Source organism: Pongo abelii, chromosome 4 (genome assembly GCF_028885655.2).
Source record: "Pongo abelii isolate AG06213 chromosome 4, NHGRI_mPonAbe1-v2.0_pri, whole genome shotgun sequence".
NCBI classification, from domain to species: domain Eukaryota; kingdom Metazoa; phylum Chordata; class Mammalia; order Primates; family Hominidae; genus Pongo; species Pongo abelii.
The window spans coordinates 29,732,837-29,745,760 of record NC_071989.2 but is presented as its reverse complement, the minus strand read 5'-3'; the positions used below and the strand labels follow the sequence as shown (position 1 = coordinate 29,745,760).

The following is a 12,924-nucleotide window of genomic DNA, read 5'->3' as shown; positions in this document are numbered from 1 at the left end:
ATTGAACAGTTCATACTTACAAATTAGGTCACATATACAAGAAAATCTTCTCCAAAAATTATTTTTCTATTTGGGCTCCAGTCCCTGTTTCTGCAGGAGCAGTAAGTGAGAGAATAAACTCTTTATATATACTTATGCCCTAATAATATACTCAGGGTTGTTACTTTCCTAACCAAGTTACTATGCTAACATCGGATCGTCTATTTCCAACACACAGCTCTAAAAAATGTTTATCATGTTGAAACTTTTTCCTAGGTACTTTAAGGAAATGCCAAGGCATTCGTGATATATTTATATTAGATTTCAGATTGTTGGGATACATTATTTTAGTACCAATATGATTATACCCATGAATAATTAAATCCTCCATATTTTGTATCATGACTGCTCATAAACATTTTCATTTTTAAAAATATGAATGCTGTATTTTAAAAAATCATTTTGTATAGTGAGTTTGAAAACAAAATGTTACCTTTAATAACTCCTCTTCAAAGTCAGCAACTATAAAGTTAGAATTTAAGAATTGGTACTCAGTATGGAATTTTTATTATTCTGTTGTCTATTTGCAGATACTAATAACACCATATGGTTCATCGATGCTAACATCTGTCATCCAGCCAAGTATTGATTAAATCACTTGAAAATATGTGAGGAACATGGGGAGTTAAAAGAGAGTTGATTACATATTTATACATGTTTGATTTAAAACCTTCCTTTAATCTAGTGGAATTTAAATGAGGTAAATTTCAAAAGACTATTTTTTTTTTCTGTCTCACAGGAGAAACTTTCTCACTCTTTGGAATTTATATACTCCAGTTCTTAACAATTTAGACATATGCAAACATACAATTTAATTTTGTCTATCTGAATATTTTTAACGTATTCAAATATAATCTAGTTACTCTTCACACTTGATAATTTTATTGGCAGCAAGGAAGATGATTTGCCACAGAAATAAAGATTTCTCTTCTTGCATAAACCTTGGAACAGTGACAGAATTTATTTAAATTGTTATAATTCTCAATTTTTCCAAGTAAATATCATTGGTTTATAGATCCTTGGAGGTTATGTTACACAAAATTGTTATATTTATTATAATTTATGGGCCTATTTGCTAAAGTAATATTTTTATGTTTCATGTATTTTCGTAAAAGTATTCAAGTACTCTAAAGTCCATAAAAAGCAAAAAAAAAAAAATTAAGTTACCAAATTTGATAAGGCTTAAATCTTCCGTATTTATTATCTATGTATGGGATTCATGCATAATGATGCATATTTTTAGTTAATGTTGTGTAATTTTTTCTGGCATTATACCAAAGAGTAATATGAAAAGTAAATTATTAGTTTTCTGGCCATGAATCCAATTGTTTACTAATGATCAGCAGATATATCGTAAGTATGCAGTATTGCTATTGTGAATGTAAGTAGTTTCACATAAACACTATTGTTTTTAAGAGAGAGAGAGATATATATATATAAATTACATGTCTGGTAATTTATGGCCTTCAATGACATTCAACCAATAAAATGACTTTAATTAACTTGCAGAATATTATTAGTTCATAGTTAATAATGATAGAAAAAAATTAATCTAAATATAATTTACAAAGGGAAAGTAAACATGATGGCAATTAGCAAGTGGATTTAAGTACATGTCGATGATACCCTAGAATACAGTTGATTAAGAATATAGATATTATTCTGAAGGCAATGTTTGAGATAATTTCCTAATAGAGAAATAAACAAATATGCTAACACTTTTGGAAATATTGTTACTAACAGTCAAATAAGCATATGTTTTAGAGGTAGGGGAAGAAGACAGAAAAATGCATTTCTGAAATTAAGAATAAAAATTTTTTTATATTTATTAAATATTGGGAATGTTTATGTGCTTTCACTTATCCCCAAATCTCTCGTCTCCCATATGTCTCTAAGTCTTTTCTGAGCTTAACCTTAGAAGACAATGACTGAGCCGGGCACGGTGGCTCACCTCTGTAATCCCAATACTTTGGGAGGCCAAAGTGGGAAGATCACCTTAGGTCAGGAGTTCAAGACCAGCCTGGCCAACATGGTGAAACCCTGCTTCTACTGAAAATACAAAAATTCACTGGAAGTGGTGGCACATGCGTGTAGTCCCAGCTAATAAGGAAGGTGAGGTGGGAGGATCGCTTGAACCTGGGAGGCAGAGGTTGCAGTGAGCCGAGATCATGCCACTGCACCCTAGCCTGTGTGAGAGTAAGATTCCCTCTTACACACACACAAAAAGATTATATTAATTTAATCTGGAAAGATAGATATTAAACACCTCATGCTAAAACATTGGTCTCTAGGAAAAAATCCTTTCATGTTTTTAGCCACTCTAAATTCTGTTTTTTTATGTTTCTCTAGAATTTCAATAAATATTGTCTTAATTAAAAGACAACTTGTGTGAATTACTCTATTGTGGCTCCTTGTTCTTTATTTTTCTGTATAATAAATGTCACATTAATATAAGTTGCAATTAATGTAGCTGTCATAATTTAATTACCATAATCCAAAGCTTTTGTATTTAATATGATGGATTGCCCTTTAAAAAATATTAATCCAACCTGTACTCTAATAAACTATTTGGCTGACTAAATATATTACTTCTGTATCATGCAAATCAAGTTAAAATAAGTTGGCCATAATCAATATATAATGGAAAATATATTTGAATAATATTTATGTAAGTTGAACTTGATCAACAACATATGATTTAAAAATAAATCTCACATAAGAAGTTTAACATTTGCATTTTCAGTTTCAAGGTTAATTTACATTTTAATTTACTATACATGAACCAACTTCCATGCTTAAAACAATTAAATAAATTGATAGCTTTGAAGGCAAACAAAGAAGTTTTATTTTTTAAATGCTAGTCTAAGCTTATGGAAATAACCATATGAATCTGAAAACTTTTGTTGAATCATTATGCTGACACTGCTAGAACATTTTCGTACCCCAGACCACAAAAGCTACTTTATATTTTTGAGGTATTTATAGAAAACTTTGACTCTTAAAAAAAAACTGTGAAATTTTGGTTGCAAAAAAGGAATAAAATTAATTGAACCTTAGGTAGTTGAATAATTACTTTGAAATTCAGCCTGTAGAGCAAAAGTTTTAATGATAATTGGAGAGATTCAAAACATATCTTTGATTTTGGACAATCTGCATAATCTTGCCAATTCATACACAAGCTGGGGTGTCCTGGAGCTGGCTCATAATAGACCATGAAAACTGACTTTCAAGAGTCTGACATTATTTTGATGCGTCATTGCTGACAGCTTTCGGGCCTCACTAACCACCCTTTTCTGTTCCACATCTGGGAAAGCTGAGAAAAAGTTTTGGATGCTCTCTTCATTGGCACTGGAAAGAAATTCAAGCAATGTAATCCTTGGACTGTGTAAGGGAACTCTCACTCTACCCCAAGCCCGTAACAACAAAAAAGCCAGCCAAACCAATCTTCTTTCCCTGTTCTCTTAAGCCTGTTTTATGCCTGCTTGGGAACCTGCCCTACTCTTCCCAGAAAGCCTCATTATGTGCATAATAAACTTTTTCATACCCTCTTGGTATATATGACATCATCAGTCTTGACATCAGAACTAAATTTTGGCTGAAGGTTCACTTGTCTCTGTGGATTGACAGAAACATAACATTTCAGAAATTATGTGAGACAATTGTAAAACTAAAGCAATATTAAAAGTTTAATTATATAAACCTACATCCAAATAATATTAACCTCAAAAAAAACAAATATTCAAAACCTGTACTTTCTAACAATTTATTACATTTTGATATTATCTAAGCTTTAGAGATTATTGATATCTCTATTGTTCAGGTGATGCAGAAATACTAAAAAGTATTGTGGTACTAAATATAACTTTTCAACTCTGTGATCAGTGAAATTGGTAGTTTGAAATCAGCCAGAGTGAGAGAACACCACAAATGGTACAAATCACTTCTCGATTTGTTGTTAATCAACAAATGTTATTGTAGATTAACATTTAAAATGTTAATTTTAATTGTTAAGATGTTAATGTAGATTAAATTTTTAAAGTATCTTGATATTTTTTAAATTGTAAAGAGCACCAAAATACTTGAGGAACTATTTGAATATTTTAAAACTATTGTTAAATTTAGCAAAAATGCTAGTAATGAGTGCAAGAAGATATCACATGTATCTTTGTTGTTTTATTTTTGTCTTACTTGTTAGTATAACCAAAATATAAATAAAAATATGAACTATGATTCATTCTGGAACTACATGCACAATTCTGGTTGTTAAATATTTAATGAAACACCATGCAAGCAGTCAGAGAAATACAAAAGCCATTTCTCCCGTGATTGTTGACAGGATTTTCTGTTGTGTGGGCTTTTGTACTGTGGAATTCAGTTCCTTGCCGACTGTTTCAGAAATTTATCTACGTTCTTTTTATGCAGGCCTTTACATAGGGCAACTAAAAAATATGGTAACTTAATTACTTTATAGTGACCAAGCAAGAGGGTATGAGCAGACATCTAACATGTAAGCCACAAATTCTTTGTTACCTAATCTCAAAAGTTAATCTCATCACTTTTGCCGTATTCTGTTCATGAGAAATGAGTAAAGTCGCTCGTTTAAGAGGCTTAAGAACGGAGACTTAAGATAGAAGATTGCACAAAATGTATGTATCAAGAGGTGGGAACCTTTGGGTGTTATAGGTTGCTTTTCATATAATGAGCCATACATCTCAGCTGCAATTGAAACCATGGAACTCAACGAGCCATCAGGAGCCTCTCCTTAGAACCAGGCTTCATGAAGTTCAGGTGATAAATAGAGCTGGGATTAAAATTAATCTCCTAATGAGTCTCATGGATTCCCAAAACAACTGCTTGGTTATTTTCCTGGTTCACTGCAGTTATAATATAACTGCAATGGTATATTCAGCACCTGAAGTAAAATTTATGTTGATTCTGCTAACTTGGGAATTAAGGGCTCTTATGGTAGGAAAGGTCAAGCAAAAGCCCCTAAAATGCCCTTCCAGCCAAGTCACTAATCAGGTGTAATGCCCTATGTCATAAGGAATTGCAGAAATTATTACACCCAACAAAGATTCGAAGAAGGAAGCAGAGTGGCCACTATCATATCTCCAGTCAGCAGTATGTCCTATGCACAAACAGGGCGATCATGGCGGATGATAGCGGAATAGCACAAACTCAAGCATGGGGTAGTCCCCATCACAGCTAAATGTCATTTTTGTATTTTTGCAGGAACAGATCAACACCAGTCCTGGCATTTGGTAAGTATCTACCGATTTAGTTCGTGTTCTTCTTTATTTATCTTAGTTGGTAGGGTGAAAAGCAGTTTCAAATTGCTTAGCAAAGATTGCAGCACAGATTTGTTGCCTTCACTCTTCCCAGTGTTGACTCTCTGGTCCTCTGTCACAACATACAATCCAGTGACCTTTATTATTTTGACCTTCTGCTCATACTCATGTTAACTATGTTTGTAACTGGTGACACCATTTTAATTGCACCAATTGAATAGGAAAGCAAAACAATATAGTTTTCCTACTAAGATACGTACATTCAAGAAGATGGAAGTTAAATGTCGTAAAAATTAAAAGGCTTACTAAATAGAGATTTTTGTTTTTTTTCTATAAGGTCAATGATGGAAGACATGCTGGGACATACAGTTCAAGATACAGGGTAAATTGTTCTTTCTTGCATCTTCTGTCACTATCACTGGATGGCATTCTTTGAATACTTCTTTCAGTGGCCACACCAATCCTGGGAAACAAATTTATAATCACATGGGGGAAATGAGCCCCTAATTACTTTACACTACTGTTGTCAGATACCAGTTACATGCACCTCAACACAATTGTAAATGATACAGAGATGTTGCAGATATTCAAATTCAGGCCAGGTGTGGTAGCTCGCGCCTCTAATCCCAGCCCTTTGAGAGGCCAAAGTGAGACAACTGCTTGGAGTTTGAGACCAGAGTAAGCAACATGGCAAGATGGCGTCTCTACAAAACAATTAAAAAATGGGCACGGTGGCAGGCACCTGTGGTCTCAGCTACTTAGGAAGTGGAGGCAGGAGGATGGCTTCAGCCCAGAAGGTCAAGCCTGCTCAGAAGGTCGAGGCTGCAGTTAGCAGTGTTCACGCCACTGTACCTCAGCCTTGGCAACAGAGCTAAACACTGTCTCAAAACTAATACTAATTTTAAAAAGAAAAAGAAAGAAAACTAATGCAATGTTCTTCTTTGGTTGCTGGACACCATTAAACACATTATTCTAAAGCTTTTGGAAACAAAAATCTACCATTTATGGAATACTTGCTCTAGGTCAGACACGGCTTATCATAGATTCTTTATATGTAGGAATTGAGGCTTAGAAAAATTACATGATTTAAGAAACCAAGGTTATGTAACTGGAAAGTGCAAAGCAGAAAATTGAATTCTGCTTGAATATTTTAAAGTCTGCCAATAAATATTTATCTCAAATGTCCTTTTTCATTTTTAAATTGCAGATAATGTTTTCCTTCTAAAGTAGCAACAAATATGTAATATTTTCAGATTAATATGATGGTTAAGTGTTTATTTAAAATTTCTCCCTTAATAGCACAGCAAATACATGAGAAAATTTTAAAATATTTTGTAAATAACAACCTTTTATTCTAACCTGTTTTGTTTACAGAGGTGTTGAAGAACCAGACTTAATTAAAAACAAAATCGAAGACACACTTCTTCTATTTTATGTGTAGTTAATATTCTATCATCATTCCTTACATCTTTAAATCAGTGTAATCAGTATTATATTATCAGTTCAGGTAAGAGAAGATAAGCTTTTCTGATAATTTCCCTAAGAATCAAACTCCTGATATTTCGTTGTATTATTTTGAATCTCTCCTGAAACTCTTCTTATCTGTGGTTAGTATTGTGACCATGTGTAATTTAAACTACTTCTACTTTAATGATCGGGCTTAAAAGGGCATTTACTTAAATCTTTACAAGAGAGAGGGAAGATAATCTAATCAGATTGTAAAGGTTTAGAAGAATGGGTGTGATTGACCCTCCCTGAGAAGATTTTCCGAACACAAAACAAGCTCCCCAGATATCTAGACAATTCTAGGTGAGCTAAAACTTGTAAAATGCAAAACAAATCATAAGATTTGCTTTTAGGTCAGAAAATATGAACTACTTTTTGCAAGAGACATTTGTTATACCCAGGGAAAAATAAACTACCAAATCAGCAACTCACATATTTTATGTTGGGTATGGGTTTATAAAGGATTGGCAATATGATTTTATATATACGTTGCAAACTTTAAAATAAAATCTGAAAATCCAATGAATGTCTATTTTTACGCAGGACTAGATGATGGAGCTTCTATGTTTTGATAATAGACAAATGTACATTTCTTTCCCAAAATAGTCTAGACTTGCAGAATTCTGTTACGATTATTTTATATATCTTATAGTCCCCACTTTCCATTTTAATATTGGTTTTTTTGGACTAGCCTTTTGAACTTTATTCTTTCGTGTTTTTAAGTGAGTTTTTCAAGAAACGCATCTACTTTTTAGTTTATTCTGGAATAATCTTGGGATTTGGCATATTTTATTTTTTAACTTATTATTATTTTTTAAATTTCTGCTCATATCTTCATTGTCCCAAATACATAAAATAGAAGTCTTTTACTTAAACAGTTTTATCGAGTCAGGGCGATAAGATACAGTAATGATGATAAAAGGGTATCCTCAATGAAAAATCAGTGCTTCAGACATAATTGCTACTGGGGTCATTGTTGATTCAGCATCATTTTTGTAATACAGGACTTGCTTGATGCAGCATAATTGACAGAAAAATTGTAAAAATAAATGGTGGAACATGCCATGCTTGAAACAAGCTCTTGATTATAAATCACAGGTAGGGGTACCATGGTTCATACCTATAATCCCGGGACTTTGGGAGGTCGAGGCGGGTGGATCGTTTGAGCCCTGGAATTTGAGAGAGCCTGGGAAACATAGGAAGACTTCATCCCTATTTAAATAAATAATAAATAAATGAATAATAAATAAATGATAGCCAGAAATCTTTTTAGAGGCAAAAATTTAGAGCAGAAGATCTGGCTACAAGGGCTGTGACCAAATAGATTGGTCTACTGTAGGAGTAGCATGATGTGCCAAAAAATAAAACTAAAAACAAAACAAAGTACAAGGGTGACAGAAGAAGGATACTTGATAAGAGGAAATAATGAAAACACAACCTGGTGATGAGAGAATCATGGGGAGAAACAAAAAGAGAGAGCATTTTAGCAGTTGTCCAGAAGGGAAAGAGCCTGCAGATCACACATACTGCCGCAAACTGGGGAACATAAAATTCTTCCAAATGTTGCAGCAGCTATTCAGCTTCATGCTATTGCTGCTATATAACAATGAGAGCCTGGTATTGCCAATTCTTTGATGTTTCAATACATTTTTGATGCATGATATTGTGAATTTTAGAATGTGGTGAAAGCCAAGCTAAACAATTGTCTATGAACCAATTGTGTCTCTATGAGTCCATCAGGAAAGTCTTATGCATCTAATAATCACTTTCATTTAAAATGGAAAATTTAAGTTCTATAATTAAGCATTTGACTTCGTATATTAATACATGTTTTATATCTACATATATAAGTATACATATATGCTAACAAATGAAGATGATAAGGTCAAAATAAGGACGTTTCCCTTATTTCTTTACACAAATAATTTGATTTCTTGTAGTTATGTGAACTCAGGGCTTAAGTGAAATAAAGTCTTTAAGGTGACTATTTTACCAATTAAGAAAAAACTTTCTTTTTGTTTGCAATATATTGTTCATATTTTTATTAGTGAAAGGACCCCGACTCAATTTATTGATGCTATTAGTATTTTAGCTATTTTCAGTAAACTCAAACAGTTGTTTAAATCATTGATTCATAGATATATCCTAGGTACCTGTCATATAAAAGACTGCTGTAGGCACTGGGGATACAGTAGTAATTGAAGCAGGCAAGAGCTTACCTCCAGTGGAAAGTATATTCTAATTGAAGAGACCAACACTAAACAAATAAATAAAATATAAAGTAGATTACACTGTGATAAATGTTAAGGGTGAAAAAAAATTTAGAGAAAGGAGAATTTAATTGTTGGCAAGTGGTAGGTGGAAAGAAGAGCAAGTTTTGAAACTTCAGACTGTGTGGCCAGGGAAGGCTCCATTGAGAAGGTGACTTCTAAGTAAAAAAAACAAAGGAAGCTGGGTGCGGCGGCTCACGCCTATAATCCCAGCACTTTGGGAGGCTGAGGCGAGCAAATCACAAGGTCAGGAGTTCGAGACCAGTCTGGCCAACATGGTGAAACCCTGTCTCTACTAAAAATAAAAAAAAAATTAGCTGGGCTTGGTGGCAGGCACCTGTAATCCCAACTACTTGGGAGGCTGAGGCAGGAGAATCCTTGAACTCTGGAGGCAGAGGTTACAGTGAGACGAGATCGCGCCAATGCACTCCAAAAAACCCCAAAGGAAGTGAGGTAATATTTTAAAATATCTGTTGGAGGATATTCTAAACGAATGTTTTTCAATATTCATTAACTATCCTCTTAGGAACCTTTTAAGGCATTCATTAACTGCATATCCTCCAGTACACACAAATAAAATTAAATCCTAAGAAATAAGATTTTGATGGGTTAGCTTTAACATTGGGTAACTACTAATAGCTGTAATAGCTAAGATCTTTTTTTTTTTTTGGCCTCTAAGTATCAACTTTTGCTCTCTTGGGAATGATATAGACCAAATTGAGAATGCATATCCTAGACTTAGATAAGAACAAATGCAAAGATTTAGACATAATTATTTGGTAGTATGTGGATATCTAGCAACAGCAAGAAGGTTAGTGTCTGAGTCAATGATAACTAGTGAAAGAATAGTAAGAGAATAAAAGAGCTAAGAGAGTAGGGAGATCATTTAAGAAGTTACAGATCAAAATATGGACTTCGACATCATCAGGGGATTTTAAGTAAATGAATGGCATTGTTTAACAAGTTTTGACTGTCTCACTGGCTGTTCTGTTGAGTCTAGTGGGAACAACAGCAGAAGCAAAGGGAGCATATAGAAAATATTTGCAATCAGGCCTGGTTATATAATTTTGGGATCCCAATGTGAAATGAAAATGTTGAGCTTCTATTAAAATAATTATTCAGAAATCAAGATGCCAAGAGCAAAACATTAAGGACAGAGCACTTCTAAACACAAAGATCTGGAAGACTGGACACCAGAAAATAGGTTGCAGACACTTGAAGTTGGTCCTGTTTGCAATTATTTGTGAATTAGAGTAGCGATATTGGTGGTGGTTAAAAGAGATTAAAAGTTGGATATTGGAGGCATAACAGACTGTATTTCCTCCTAATGAGCGTAAGAAAATGACAGCAAGAGAGGACACAAGCATAAACTTAGATTCCGCCCTAAGTAATAAAAAAATGAATTAGAGTTGAACTGAAATAAAGGCAGCAAAGGAGTTGACTTGGTAGATTTGTTTGTGTTACTGTCATTATTCTCAGAATTTCCTATAAGATGTTTCTGAATTATAATTTATTTCCTATCTTTTATCTGCATTATCATTAGCATATCTTAAGAGTTATTTTAATTTTAAAAATGTTGTCAAAAGTGTGTCTTTTATTTGAATAACAAAACTGTTGTTTTAAGTTGAAGACTACAACTTTTTTTAGTTTATCAGTTTCAGTAGTTATTAATGAAAATATATTAAGAATTCACATATATTTATGACATATATAAATATATACACTTGTTTGTCAGATGTCTATTGGGTCCATTCTTGTATTTCATTCTACATTGAGTATCTTTAAGATTCACAATTGTCTTATCCCTTTGAAAAGATTTATTGATAAATTAAATATTTATGTTTAATTAAACTGATGTATATCTAATTTCCTTTCACCCTCATTCTTACTTGTTGAGTGATTGCAAAATGATCAAGTCTTAGAATTTTTCAAAAAGGAATTCCTAAACAGCATAACACATTTTGAGACAGAAATTCATAAGACCTCCTATGTAATATGCTTATTATTTTTAAAGGCCTCATCTGGTAGTGCCTATTACAATTTAAAATGTGCACATTCTATAAATGATCAACTGCACTTCATAGCCACCTCTATTTCTTAATTCTTGATAGCATTCCTTCCTACATTGACTTTTGTTCTGTAATTTCAAATGTTCCAAGGACACAAATATCAAGTAAATTACCTATAATTGTATTCATAGTTGTTATCAAATTCAATTAATAAGTATGCTATATATATGAAAAAGTGATTCAGGCTTTAATTTTTGTGCTGATCTTTTGCTTACTTTTAAATCAATGCTGACAAAAAGCCTTAAGATGCTCTTCAGCCTCAACTCTGGAGGTCAGCAAGGACAGAAAGAGCAGAGAGCTGATAAAACAGAGTGAACAAGGCAGACTGAACCACTGTGATTATTTCCTCTGTGTCTGTTTTGCAGGAAGATTTTGTTATCTTAAAACTGAAGAAGATTATACAGGTTATTTTTCTTTACTTTTTTTTTTAAAGGTTATTTTTCAAGGTACAGGATGAATTAAAAAAACGATTCAATCATGCTGTCAAAGATTTGTGTAGCTGAAAGCAGAATTTATATTAGAAAATGTATTTCTTTTCTATATTTGATAAAACTGAGGCCTCAAAATTGATAATTATATTTGTGTTTCCTAAATTTGATGAAGCTAAACAACTGAGAATTTGAAAATAGTGTTTTGACTAAGATGAATAATTACTTTCAAAAGTAATACAATAAAGTGAGAATGAACATGCCATACCACAGAAACTGATACCACAATGAAAGTAAATTTTATGTTTTGTATTATTTTAATTTCTAATGTAAGAAATAATTATTATCAGTGACATGGCTCTGCCACAGTTACTCATTTCCAAATACAAAACACATACTACTCTAAAAACCATTTATTTGAGTTTATCTTTCCAAATAATAAAAAATGTTTAAAATATGGGAAGACTTTACAGTATGAAAGTGTGTATATGCCTGTGTGTTTTAAAATAGGAAGGCAGAAAAAAAATGACATTGACGGCATCTTAAGCATCTCTTTGAATTTCTCATAAAGGATTTCCATATAAAAGTTTCAAGTAATAATTCAAGATGTATTTGCAGTTTATTATTTTTAAAGACTCTATTTCATGGTTCCAAACTGTTTTTTTTTTTAAAAAAAACCTATAAGGAATAATTTGCTGATGAGTCTTAGAGGTGAAAATTTGAAAATGAAAAGTAAGGACGAACACATTTATCTTCTATCATTTTGTGGAAAAAAGTCAGACATGTACTACTAACAGCTGTCAGTAACAATTCTGCTTTGAAAGACAAACTATATCACATGCAATATTTGAGATGCTAATTACAAAAGTGAATTAAATATTTTGAAGGAGTACAGTAAGTGAAAAACAAATACCATTTGGTATTTTAGTAATCTTATCCACATCCATATTCAATCAGTAATATCAGGCAATTTAAAATTTGTAATTAAGTGAAATTATACATATTTCACAATTGTGCACACATAGAATGCATAAAATTAGCAAAGATAACCAAAAATGTAATTTGAAATTAAAATATTTCCAAAATAGGCAATCAAATAATTACCAATATTAATGTTTCAATTTATTTATGATCTTTCTATATTTTTTCCTCCGTACTCAGAATTGTGAGAGTTGCATCACATTCATTGTTTATAGGAGGCAGTATCTCAGTTCTTCAATTAATGCAATGTTTCTAGTATTATTTTCCAGAAACATAAAATGAGTTTTAATAACATAAAGGTCCATAAATACCATCATAGGCAATGCCTTCTATCTCGTGAATA

General features: G+C 32.4%; 1 long non-coding RNA gene across 2 annotated transcripts in view; it reads left to right on the top strand.

Annotated features, from left to right (window-relative positions):
* LOC129059361 (uncharacterized) overlaps positions 1 to 8,189 on the top strand; it is a 60,314-nt gene extending 52,125 nt beyond the window's left edge. Inside the window, exons 5-7 of one of the 2 annotated variants that reach the window (XR_008525189.1) lie at positions 5,272 to 5,300; positions 5,665 to 5,709; positions 6,702 to 8,189. This is a non-coding gene — a long non-coding RNA (uncharacterized LOC129059361). The remainder of the gene's footprint in view (positions 1 to 5,271; positions 5,301 to 5,664; positions 5,710 to 6,701) is intronic. The other variant, XR_008525187.1, reaches the window with a different exon arrangement.
* Positions 8,190 to 12,924: the final 4,735 nt, after the last annotated feature.